This window comes from Trachemys scripta, chromosome 4 (genome assembly GCF_013100865.1).
Source record: "Trachemys scripta elegans isolate TJP31775 chromosome 4, CAS_Tse_1.0, whole genome shotgun sequence".
In the NCBI taxonomy this organism is placed as follows: Eukaryota; Metazoa; Chordata; order Testudines; family Emydidae; genus Trachemys; species Trachemys scripta.
The window spans coordinates 116,128,555-116,141,602 of NC_048301.1; positions in this window are offsets into that span (position 1 = coordinate 116,128,555).

The following is a 13,048-nucleotide window of genomic DNA, read 5'->3' on the forward strand; positions in this document are numbered from 1 at the left end:
ATCTAGGGTGAATATCATGTGGTTCTGCCAGCTTGAATTCATCTAACTGACCTAAATTGTCTTTTACCTGTTCTCTCCTGAGTCTGGCCTGTATTCCTTCCCCCTTGTTGTTAATATTGTGTTAAGCATCTAGTCGTCATTAACCTTTCTAGTGAAATCTGAAGCAAAAAAGGCATTAAACACCTTGGCTTTGTCTGTGTCATCCATTATTTGCTCTCCTTCCGTGCTGAGTAGTGGCCCCTCACTTTCCTTTGTCTTTCTCTTGCTCCAAATGCATTTATAGAGCTGCTTCTGATTGTCTTTTATGTCCCTTGCCAGTTAGAACTCATTTTTGCCTTAAGCTTTCTGATTTTCTCCCTATGTGCTTGTGCTATTTTTTGGTACTTCTCAATAATTTGTCCCAATTTGTTTCTCTCAGGTCCTGCTCCCCTGGACCGTATCCAAGGAGGTGCAGGGCGGCTGAGGGCAGTAGAAAGGATCACCTGTCTGACGAAATTCATGGCTCGTCAATACAAATTCAAGGTAAGCAGCCTGTGACCCTGGCTGCCTCCTAATTGCACTGAGCAGCCTCGCGGTGCAGCGCTCCCTGGCAGGGAAAACCCGGGCCTAGAATAGTGACTCAGCAAGATCCTCGGTAGGAGTCCAATCTACCGAGCACTGATGTCGATGGATCTGTCCTCTGACTCCAGTGGGCTTTGGGTCGAGCCCCATAATTCTGTCTCCAAGGACTCTCCTGGCTGTTCCCCTAGGACCAAAGTCTGCTCCGCAAGGTCAGTGCATTTACACAGGATGGCCCTGAGAGCAGCCTCTGAACCCAGGTGTCTGTTCACCCCCTTTGTCAGTCACCCACGAGATGCTTTGGCATCAGCTCCTGCCAGGCTGCCAGATGAACGCCCCCTGCTCTGGATGCTCAGGGCCATTGAGCTGCTCCAGCTTTCCATCCCCCCTGTGTCAGCCCCCCCCCCTCCCCGCCAGGCGGACACGCTGCACTAGGCGTGCAGGGGCGAGTGACTCCCTTTACACCCTCTCTCCATCAGGGAGTGGAGGAGTTCAGAGTCCTGGGCCAGCTGGTGGGGTGTCTCACTCTGTGCCGTGCGGAGCAGGAGCAGGAGATCTGCCGATCGGCTATGGAGGCACTTTATCACATCTACTCCTTCATGCTGCAGCTAAAATGTAAGAGCACTGGAGACCCTTGTCCTTCCTAAATACACTGACATGGGGTTTCCAAACACGGAAAACATATTTCTTGAACACTTCCGCCTTTTCTGCAACCTTTTAAACAGTCTCCATCTAGTAATGAGCCTACACCACTGCTAAGATTTCTTTTGTTCCTAATACACTTTTTAAAAAATACCTCCTTATTATCCTTAGTCCTGCAAGCCATGGAGTTTCCCCTGATGTCTCTAGCTTCCCCTATCCATATTCTACTCTTCATAACTCACATAAGAATGGAAATACTGACTCAGACCAATGGTTCATCTAGCCCAGTATTGTGTCTTCTGACAGTGGCCAGTGCCTCATGCTTCAGAGGGAATGAACTGAACAAGGAAATTTTGAGTGATCCATCCCCTGACATCCAATCCCAGCTTCTGGTAGTCAGAAGTTTAGGGTCATGCAGAGTATGGGTTTGCATGCCCTGATTATCTTGAACCCAATTATACTTTTAGCCTTCACAACATCCCACTGCAACAATTTCCACAGGTTGCCTGTGCATTGTGTGCAGAGATACCTTCTTTTGTTTGTTTTTAACTTGCTGCCTATTCATTTCATAAAGTGACCCCTAGTTCTCGTGTTATGTGCAGGGGTAAATAACACTTCCCTATTCACTTTCTTCACACCAGTCATGATTTTATAGACCTCTATCATATCCCCCATTAGTCATCTCTTTTCTAAACTAAATGGTCCCAGGTCTATACGACAGAGCTATATTGTTATAACGACATTGTTCAGGGGTGTGAAAAATCCGCACCCCTGTGGGCAGGAGCACCTCTCCCACTGACCTAGCTAGCGCCTCTCCGGGTGGTGGATTAAGAGCTTGTTGGCATAGGAGCATCTTCACTTAAATGCTACAGCGCCTGTGCAGCTACGGCGTGTGCTGTACCCAACCAAAAGAGTGAGAACTCTGTTATTCTCCGACAGGCGATACAGTGTTTGAAGTGTAGACTTGCCCCCAGTCTTTTTCATCCTTCCTCATATGGAAGCTGTTCCATCCCCCTAATCATTTTTGTTGCCCTTCTCTGCACCTTTTACAGTTCTGATATATCTGTTTTGAGATGGGGCGAACAGAACTGCACGCAGTATTCAAGGTGTGGGCGCACCATGGATTTATATAGAGACATTATGATATTTTTCTGTTTTATTATCTATCCCTTTCCTAATGGTTCCCAACATTCTGTTTGCTTTTTTAACTGCCACTGCACGTTGAGTGGATGTTTTCAGAGAACTATTTACGATGACTCCAAAATCTCTTTCTGCATCCGAAGAAGTGGGCTGTAGTCCACGAAAGCTTATGCTCTAATAAATTTGTTAGTCTCTAAGGTGCCACAAGTACTCCTGTTCTTCTTTTTGCGGATACAGACTAACACGGCTGCTACTCTGAAACCTTTCTTGAGTGGTAATTTAAACCCCATAATTTTGTATATATAGTTGGGATTATGATTTCCAATGTGCATTACTTTGCATTTATCAACATTGAATTTCATCTGCCATTTTGTTGCCCAGTCCCCAAGTTTTGTGACATCCCTTTGTAGCTCTTCGCAGTCTGCTTTGGATTTAACTATCTTGAGTCATTTTGTATCATCTGTAAATTTTGCCACCTCACCGGTTACCCCTTTTTCTGGATCATTTATGACTATGTTGAACTACACTGGTCTCAACACAGATCCTTGGGGGACCCTGCTATTTACCTCTCTCCACTGTGAAAACTGACCATTTATTCCTGTCCTTTGTTTCCTATCTTTTAACCACTGACCCATGAGAGAACCTTCCCTCTTATCCCATGACAGCTTCCTTTGGTTAAGAGCCTTTGGTGTGGGACCCTGTCAAAGGCTTTCTGAAAGTCCAAGGACACTATATCCACTGGATTACCCTTCTCCACATTCTTGTTGACCCCTTCAAAGAATTCTAGTAGATTGGTGAAGCATGATTTCCCTTTACAAAAGCCATGTTGACTCTGCCCCAACAAATTATGTTCACCGACGTGTCTGATAATTCTGTGCTTTCCTATAGTTTCAACAATTTGCCTGGTACTGAAGTCAGGTTTACCAGGGATCACATCTGGAGACTTTTTTTAAAATTCACTGTCACAGTAGCTATCTCATACAGAGGCCGATTTAAACGCTAGGTTACATACCACAGGGCACATAAGTCTGTCTGGATGTCTCGTGAGAGCTGCAACCTTTGCACCAGGCAGGAAATTTACCGTGTGGTTCTCCCAGTCATCACAAACCAAACTGCTTATATGTCTATTGATTGAATCCCCCATTACTATTACCTGGCTTTTCTTTGTAACTGGGGTTCCTACCTCAATTTGAGAGGACATCATAACTTCATCTGGAAGGTGGGTCCCAACTATGGGATCATTTCCCTCTGCTCTAGCTCAATGTTCTCCTTCCCCAAAACTTTCACCCTCCTCAGCAGCACAGAGGCTGTCAGACTGGGGGTGGGACCACTCTACTGCATCCCGAAAAGTCTCCTGTATGTACCTCGCTGTCTCCCTTGGCTCCACCAGTTCAGCCCCTCTGGCCTCCTGGTCTCCGAGGGCCAGTATCTCCTTGGACCAAATGCCCACATATGCTATCTGCCCACAGGGCTGGTAATCGTACATGCTGCATTCAGTGCAATCAACTGGAGAGCCCCATGCTGCTGCTGCCCTTCTGCCTGGTTTATTTTTACTCTTCCAGGGGGGTTAGTTTGTTTAGTTTTGGTTTTGGGGAGGGGGTTATTGGCCTGAGTTTACGGTATGGTTGTTAGATATACTTGTCTCTCACATACTCTCTCTAAACTTTCTTGCAAAACTCCCGTTTGCTAACCGAACATCTGATTTATATTGCCTGCTGTCTGTTTCCCCTCCCTGGTTCACCCACAATGATGGTGGAGAACAGTGCAGAGTATCGGCAGGTCCTCAAGGATGGGCAAGCCATGTACGCCTTCTGGGATGCCTGGTTCACCAACACCAGCGGTATCGCATTGGTAACTACAGTCAGTGCTTTATGGGATTGTTGTGCCCAGAGTTATCAGGAGTCAGAAATTAACACCCTAGGAGTCGGGGGAAGGGACAGACCCAGGCGTGTGACTGAGCCCATTCATCTGGGCCAGAGCCCTGCCTATGGCCCACTCCACCTCATAGAATCATAGACCTCAGGAGGTCATCTAGTCCAACGTCCTGCTCAAAGCAGGACCAACCCCAACTAAATCATCACAGCCAGGGCTTTGTCAAGCCAGGCCTTAAAAACCTCTAAGGATGGAGATTCCACCACCTCCCCAGATAACCCATTCCAGTGCTTCACCACCCTCCTAGTGAAATTGTTTTTCCTAATATCCAACCTAGACCTTCCCCACTGCAACTTGAGACCATTGCTCCTTGTTCTCTCATCTGCCACCACTGAGAACAGCCGAGCTCCATCCTCTTTGGAACCGCCCACCCCTTGCAGGTAGTTGAAGGCTGCTATCAAATCCCCCCTCACTCTTCTCTTTTGCAGACTAAATAAGCCCAGTTCCCTCAGCCTCTCCTCATAAGTCATGTGCCCCAGCCCCCTAATCATTTTCGTTGCCCTCTGCTGGACTCTCTCCGATTTGTCCACATCCTTTCTCTTGTGGGGGGTCCAAAACTGGATGCAATACTCCGGATGTGAACTCACCAGTGCCGAATAGAGGGGAATAATCACTTCCCTCAATCTGCTGGCAATGCTTCTACTAATGCAGCCCAATATGCCTCCCTACATGCCACATCCCAAGATGCACTGGGGCTCATCCAAACCTGATCCCAGCTCCTTCCCCAGAGATTAATGCAATAAAAGGCATCATTGCATCTGTGCACCAGCACCAGCCCCTGATGAGCACTAGAGAGTGTATCCGTGCTGTGCAGTATTGTGCCCCCGTGCACTGCCTGGCTGGCCTCTGCCATGCACGACAGTTCCTGATTGCTGGCTGGGTACTGTGCTGCTCAGGTGCAGTAACCCAGCCCTGTCCCGGCAGAGTGGGGTTTGTCAGTCTAGGTCAGGGATCTCAAACAAGTGGCTCATGGGCCACATGTGGCCCGCGAGGTAATTTTCTGCAGCCTGTGAGCCCCTCGCAGCCCCTGCTCCCGCCCTCCCCCAGTGTTTACGTAGAGCGGCTCCGGCCTTACGCGCACCGGGGGCAGGGCAGGCCCCCATCTCCTCATTTCCCTTTCAGGTGTTGGAGGCTGTGTTGAGCATTTACAACAACCTGGACTCCATCAGCGAGCCACTGTCCCAGCAGGAGCTGTTCAGGGCTCTTCTCCTGCTGGGCTACCAGTACAGCGAGGAGGTGGTCAGAACCCTGCTGGGCTGCTCGCTGTCATGTGACAGGTATGGGGCTGGGGCTGCTGCCACTTGCGCTCCGGGTCCCCCGGACTGATCCCGCTGCCAGGGACAGGGGAGTGCAGAACCTTCCAGAGATCTCCTTCTCCCTGCAGAGCTGCTGCTTCTCCTGGAGGGTTTTGCAGGCTGGCTTGCCCTGGAGACAAGCCAGCCTGCAAAACCCTGTATGGCATCCCTCAGCCTCCCCTGGGGCTGACACTCAGACCCGGTCCCCAGGCAGCCTGCACCAGCAGCAGTGGGAGGGCAACAAACAGCTGGCCGGTGCGTGGAGACCCAGCAGGGTGCCAGTGCCGGGGCGGGGGGGTGCAGGAGGCTGGCGGGGCTCTGACCAAGTGCCATTGGCTCTCTCCCTTTGCAGCGTTGCTGGGAAGATGTGGTGGATGCTGACATCCCACTGCAAGACCACAGGAAAGGTCCTAAAGGAGCTGCTCAACACGCTGCAGGAGCAGCCGCTGCACCACCATCTTGTCTCTCAGAGAGAGGCTGGCGTCGCCCCCTTGGCCGTAAGTACCAGCCCCTGCAGCAAGGGAAGGAGCGCCGTGTGTCCCCATCACTGCCTGAGGGTGTCTCTCAGTCTCCCACTGGGTGTAGTCATTGGGCCGAAGAGAGAGAGCGTGACTCTAGCCAGTGCTATAGTCGAGCCGGAACACGCCAAAACGCTCTCCTGGTGCTATTCAGCAGCACTCCTAGAACCACAGGGTGAGAAGGGATCGCAGGGTCAGCTCGTCCAGCCCCCTGCCACGAGGCAGGACTTGTTGTGTCTAACCCACCCCAGACAGATGGCTCCAGCCTCCTTCTGAAAACCTCCAGCGAAGGAGTTTCCACAAGCTCCCTAGGCGTCTGTCCCATCGTCCTACTCTTCTTACCGTTAGGAAGCTTTTCCTGAGGTTTAATCTACATCTGCTGTGCTGTAGTTTGACCCCATCGCCTCTTGTCCTGCCCTCCGTGGAAAGAGAGAACAACTTTTCTCCATCTTTTTTTTTATGGCAGCCTTCCAAGTATCTGAAGACCATTATCAAGTCCCCCCTTAATCTCCTCTTTTCCAAACTAAACATAGCCAGTTCCTTCAGCCTTTGCTCGTATGGCTTGTGTTCCATCCCTCTGATCATCTTTGTTACTCGCCTCTGGATCACGCTGCTGCACTATAGACATTACTCTATCAGGGGTCAGGCTGGAGACTCTTGCCTATATGCTCGGGGTCTTACTGATCGCCATATTTGGGGTCGGGAAGGAATTTTCCTCCAGGGCAGATTGGCTGAGCCTCTGGAGGTTTTTCGCCTTCCTCCGCAGCATGGGGCAGGGATCCCTAGCAGGAGGGTTTCTGCCAATTGAAGTCACCTAAAACAGGATTGGGGACTTCAACAGCAGAGTCCAGGGAAGGGGTAGGGACGGTTTTATGGCCTGCAGCATGCAGGGGGTCAGACCAGATGATCATAATGGTCCCTTCTGACCTTAAAGTCTATGAGTCTATGAGTCTATGAGTCTATGAGGCGGAAATAATAAAAGTTTATTTTAAATTGAAATAGTAGTTTTGAGACCTGTCAGCCAGTTTATAACCAATTCATGTGTGCACGTTACTTTTGTATCCTTCTAGAAGTCCGATCAAACTGGAGTGCAGCACCAACTCAAGCGCCTTACAGAAGTCTACATACATTATGCCAATGCTATTTCCTTTCTCTACCAAACTTGTAATCTCATCGAAAAACAGATCGCAATTATCTTGGCGGGAAATATTTTCCATACACCCATGTTGATTTGCATTAATTAAATTATCTTCTTTAATTCTTTATTAATTTAATCTTGTACCAGCCGCACCATTATCTTGCCTGGGATCGATGTCAGGCTAACAGGCCTGAAATTACCCAGGCCATCCCGTTTACCCTCTTTAACAATTGGCCCAACTGACTCTCCCTCTGGAGCATATATGGAGCCTGGGCACTTAACTCAGGGCGGTGAGTCCACTGGGCAGCAGGGCACATGAACCTAGGCATTGCAACGCTGAGCCGAAGTCCCTTCTGTGATTCTAGCCAAGGTCACACAGGCTAGGAATTGAACCCAGCATCCCAGGCCTTAGCCCCCAGCCCACCCCTCCTCTCTAGGTGCCTTGGGGGAGCGTGGGAAGGACGAAGGCCCTGCAGTGACATCTGTCTCCTGTTCTTGGCTGCAGGCCACCAGAGCCCTGTACAAGTTCCTTGAGGAGCAGGCCTGCAGGCAGAAGGTGAAGGAGCTCTTCCCTCAGCTCTCCATCACCCTGCTGTTCCAGATCACATACACGGTGGAGCCGTCCATGCATAATCAGAGGGTGCATAACCAGGAGGACATGCCCGCACCCCTCAGCCCCGTCAGGTACCGCCAGCCCGACACCCCGCCTCGGTTCTGCACCGTCGCCCGCAGGCACGCGGCAGGGCCTGGCCTGGGCTCGTGCAGTAACAAGAGGCTCGCTCTGCATGCAGGTGTGCGGTGAAGGCCATGCAAGCCTTGCTCCAATGTGCTGGCTACGGGGACCAGGTCACGTTCATCCAGAAGCAGGGTGGCTGGGACATGCTCATGAACTCTGACATGCACCACAAAGGCATCTTGCTGCTTGCCCGGTGAGTGTCTTGTCCCTGGGGCTACTGCCCAGAACTGACCGCATCAGCATCTCCCATCCCTGGGTCCAGGACACGGCCACATCGCCTTCCCCGCTGGGTGAGACGCGGCTCCCAATCGCCTGCATGGAACAGGCCGCAGCCTCTGTGCTGTTGGCCGAGGGGTCAGTCGGCTACTTCTCCACCCTGCGCTGCCTGGCGTAAACCGCTTCCTGCGTGGCTCTGGCAGGTGTGGCTGGGCAAAGACAGCCTCCGTCATGTCTGTCTGCAGCGTTGGTGTAGCCCTGTCAGGCCCAGCACATGAGAGAGACAAGGTGGGGGAGGGAATGTCTTTGGCTGGCCCAGCATCTGTGGGTGAGAGAGAGACGCTAACACAGAAAGCTCCAACACTTGTCTTAGACCAATCTAAGATATTCCCTCACCCACCTTCAGTCTCTCATCATCCAATATCTGGGCACATGAGAAAGGCCACCGAGCCCACCGACGCCCTTCTTTGTCTGCAGTTCTCTTGCAGCCTGTCACGGAGTCCCCGAGCAATGCTCTGGAACTGCTCCCCACAAAGCCAGTCAGGACTTTGGGAAGCCTCCTCTCCCTCGGAGCAGACTGTCTTCAGGGCAAGAAGCTCACACGGCTTCACCTTCCTGGGTCTCTCCTTGGAGCATTCAGCATCCTCTGCCCCGCCGTGCGCTTCCCACAGCGAGTCTGCCCAGGCGGGGTCCTGGGGAAGCCAGAGGGTCCTGCACCCCAACTTCGCAGTCAGACGTGACTCTTAGCCAGCCAGTAAAACAGAGGTTTATTAGATGACAGGAACACAGTCTAAAACAGAGCTTGTAGGTACAGCAAACGGGACCCCTCAGCCGGGTCCATTCTGGGACCCAGCAAGGCAGACAACTGCACTCACTTCCCGTCCCCAGCCAGCTCCCAACTGAAACCCCCCTCCAGCCCCTCCTTTCTGGCCTTTGTCTCTTTCCTGGGCCAGGAGGTCACCTGATCTCTTTGTTCACCTTAGCTATCCCCTTGCAAGGGGGGAAGGGCCCTGGCCATTTGTTGCTAGGAGACAGATTGTCAGCCATTTATGCACACTGGAGACTTAAGAAATGCATAGGGGAAACTGAGGCACCCACACAGTATTCAGAGGAAACATTAAGAACGGTCCCACTTCGTCACACAGCCCCAGCACTGCGCACTCGGAGCTGGCCTCGCGGAAGGGCTCCCTGTAGAGTGATTAAGAGTCTGGGTCTCTAACAGTTAGACCGCTGGGCATTTTAAGCCAGCAGGAACTAGTCCATGCCAGCTGCACGTGACTAGTCACCCGGGATCCCCTGTCCTGTGGCACTGGTCTGGTTAGATTTGTAAATGGAGAACCAGTCCTTGCCCACCTCGATGATGTGGTGTTTGTGTTTCCCATGCCAGGGCCATGGTTTCAGTCAGTTTCCAGGAACGTTGCTGGATTTTCCACGAGCTGATGGCCATCCTCAACTGCAGGGATGATAGGTGGTACATCCCGGCCATGGCGTTCTTCATTCAGGTGAGCCTCACCGGCGGGTGAGGGTCGTGAGAACAGCCCTAGTCCAGCGGTGACTGTGGCATGGGGCTGACCTATGGCCAGGGGCGGCAGGTTTGTAGAAATTTTGGTGGTGACCAGCAGAGCCCGCCCCTCCAAACTCTGCCCCCCCAAACTCTGCCCCCCACCTGCCTAAGTCTCTGGGAGGGAGTTTGGGCGGGGGGAGGAGGTCTGGGGTACAGGCACTGGGCTGGGGTAGGGGATTGGGGTGCAGGAGGGGTGAGAGGTTGGGCCCTGGGAGGGAGTTTGGGTGGGGGAAGGGGCCTGGGGTGCAGGCTCTGGGATGGAGTTTGCGTGCTGGGTGCAGGCTCCAGGCTGGGGCAAAGGGTGGGGGTGCAGGAGGGGGTGAGGGGTGCAGGCTCTTGGAGGAGTTTGGGGGCAGGAGGGTGTGTGGAGGGAGGGGGTACAGGCTCTGGGAGGGAGTTTGGGGGCGGGAGGGGATGCAGGCTCTGGGAGGGAGTTTAGGGGCCAGAGTGGGGTGTGGGAAAGGGGTGGGGGTGCAGGCTCTGGGAGGAGTTGGGAGGGTGCGGTGCTTACCTGGAGCTCCTAGGCAGGGCGGGCCTGGGGGCCTCCGTGTGCTTCTACCCCCAGGCACTGCCCGCGCAGCTTCCTACTGGCTGCAGGGGCGCTTGGGGTGGGTGTGACGCAATGGATTGACCTGGGTATGTGGGTTAGTTTTACTGGACTGTCTGCATGGGGGATGGGAGAGCAGGGGATGACTTTAGGTGAGGGACAGTACCTAAGCCTGTAACCTGAGCCAGGAAGGGGGGTGGGGCAAGTCGACACCTTTGCCCCGGAAACTGGACAAAGGGAGAGGGGGAGAGAAGGAGGAGGAGAGAGCCTCCGGGAGGGGTTTTGGTTTCAGTTTTGGGCTGGGTGGGAAGAGGCAGGGAACCCCAAGTCTAGGGTCTAAGATCCTTGCCCCCCAGAGAGACCTGGCTGAAGGGGTCCTGGTTGTACCTACAAGCCCTGCTTGGGACTGTGTTCCTGTCATCTAATAAACCTTCTGTTTTACTGGCTGGTGAGAGTCACGGTGAATCGCAGGAAGTGGGGGGTGCGGGGCCCTGACTCCCTCACACTCCGTGACAGTGGGACACAGACCCATCCCACCCAGGGGCCGCAGGGAGGAGCCGGCAGCCATGTGGAGCAAGCAGGCAGGAAGCCGCTCAGCTCCGCTGCACTGCTGGTGGTGAGTGGGGGCTCTGGGCTCTTTTAAATGGCTTGGGAAATGCGGGGGCGGAAGGCGGGGCCAAGGCCCATGGTGCCCAGGCACCGGGGGCCCATAGAACTCGCCGCCCATGCCTATGGCCAGGAGAGGGGTGGCCCTGAAGGCTCTGGGAGTGGGTGGGTGACCAGGGGCAGGGAAAGCTCCTAGAGCCCTAGGGGTGGAGTCACTGACTCTGGACATTGTTACCTGCCCCAGCTGGTGTCGCGGGGCTGGAGCAAAGCCCAGGGTCAAGTGTCTCTTGTTCCCCAAGGCTCAGCTCCATAGAATTGTCCCTTGTCTGACCTCAGCCCTCAAGCCCCCTCTGACGTCCGTATGCCATGCACAGGCCGGGCCCATCCACGGCCAATTCACCTGCCCCCTGCAGACCGGGTGGCCCTTTGGAACACAAGGCTGCAGCCCGCTCCCTCCCCGCTCCGCATGCAGCTGAGCCTTAGTGAGGGAGCAGGGTAGGCCTTGATCTCGGCTGGAGCCTCAAAGGGCCGTTGCACTAGCAGCGTTTCAGTGGGGCACACACGGTGACCAATCGCGGTGCCCAGCGTAGAGCGCATGCCGCACCCGTGGCAGGTGGAGCTAAGGGCCCCGTGGCAGAGATGAGTCGTGAGGGGCCAGCCCCATTCTCTAGCTTGTTTCGCTGTTGGTGTGTTAGCTCCACCAGTGCCCAGACCTTGGCAATGAGCGGGAAGACGCCATCTTGGACCAGATGAGTGGGCAGCTGAGAGACCCTAACAGTGTGGTGCGCTGGCTGGTGCTCAAAGGCCTCCTGTACCTGTCCCTGCGCCCAGAGAAGGTGAGAGGGGAGGAGGGCTGGGGGATAAACCCAGAACCGCAGGGAGCTGCTGCAGAGCTGGGGTCATTGAAACCTTCCCAGCGGACATGGCCCTGGCCTCGAGTCAGGAGCCCTGGCTTCTATTCCTGGCTCTGTCATTGACCTGCTGGGTGACCTTGGGCAAGTCCCTGCCTGGCCTTTGTCTGCTGTTCTGCAGGGCAGGGCCTGGCTCCTGTGGGGTGCGTCTCTGGATGTGTGCAGCACCTGGCACTGCTGGGCCTGATTGTGTTTGGGGTCTCTGTGATCCAAAGAACCCTAGCACTAGAGTAGCAGCAGAGCTGCAGACTCTAGACCCCAGGGAATGCTGGCGACACCAGTGATCAGGGACACCCGGACAGAGCCATTTCGTTTCAATTAGGAACCATTTTTTCCTACAAATCCCCTTTTAAAGCCTCATAGGTTTTAACTGTTGACGTCACGGCTCTGTCCCGCAGCACTTGCTCCTCTGAAGAGCTCTACAGGGGCCTTTTGCTGCTAAGATCTCATAACAGGTTTGATACACACAGTATAGTGAAGGCAGAGAAAACCCGTGGGGCTTAAATACACAGATCTGGCAGCCTGGTAAAGAGGAAACAATCTGAAGGCAACTCTCACTAATGATAATTTACTTACCCTGCGAATAGCGTGTCAGTCCGGTTTATTAAACCCGGACTATGATTAGATCAGACATGGAGAGGGCGTGACTGTAATTCTCTTTGTTATACACCATTCCCATCGTTCCATGCGCCTCAGCCTGGTTTTCACTTGCTTGTGGTTCATTTTTTCTTCCGGAACCAATTAGCCTGTATTTGACACATTTTTTCCCTGATGCCGGTTGAGATTTTCATAGATTCATAGATTCTAGGACTGGAAGGGACCTCGAGAGGTCATCAAGTCCAGTCCCCTGCCCTCATGGCAGGACCAAATACTGTCTAGACCATCCCTGATAGACATTTATCTAACCTACTCTTAAATATCTCCAGAGATGGAGATTCCAAAACCTCCCTAGACAATTTATTCCAGTGTTTAACCAGCCTGACAGTTAGGAATTTTTTCCTAATGTCCAACCTAAACCTCCCTTGCTGCAGTTTAAGCCCATTGCTTCTTGTTCTATCCTTAGAGACTAAGGTGAACAAGTTTTCTCCCTCCTCCTTATGACACCCTTTTAGATACCTGAAAACTGCTATCATGTCCCCTCTCAGTCTTCTCTTTTTCAAACTAAACAAACACAGTTCTTTCAGCCTTCCTTCATAGGTCATGTTCTCAAGCTCTTCTCTGGACCCTCTCCAAAAAAATTTTGTG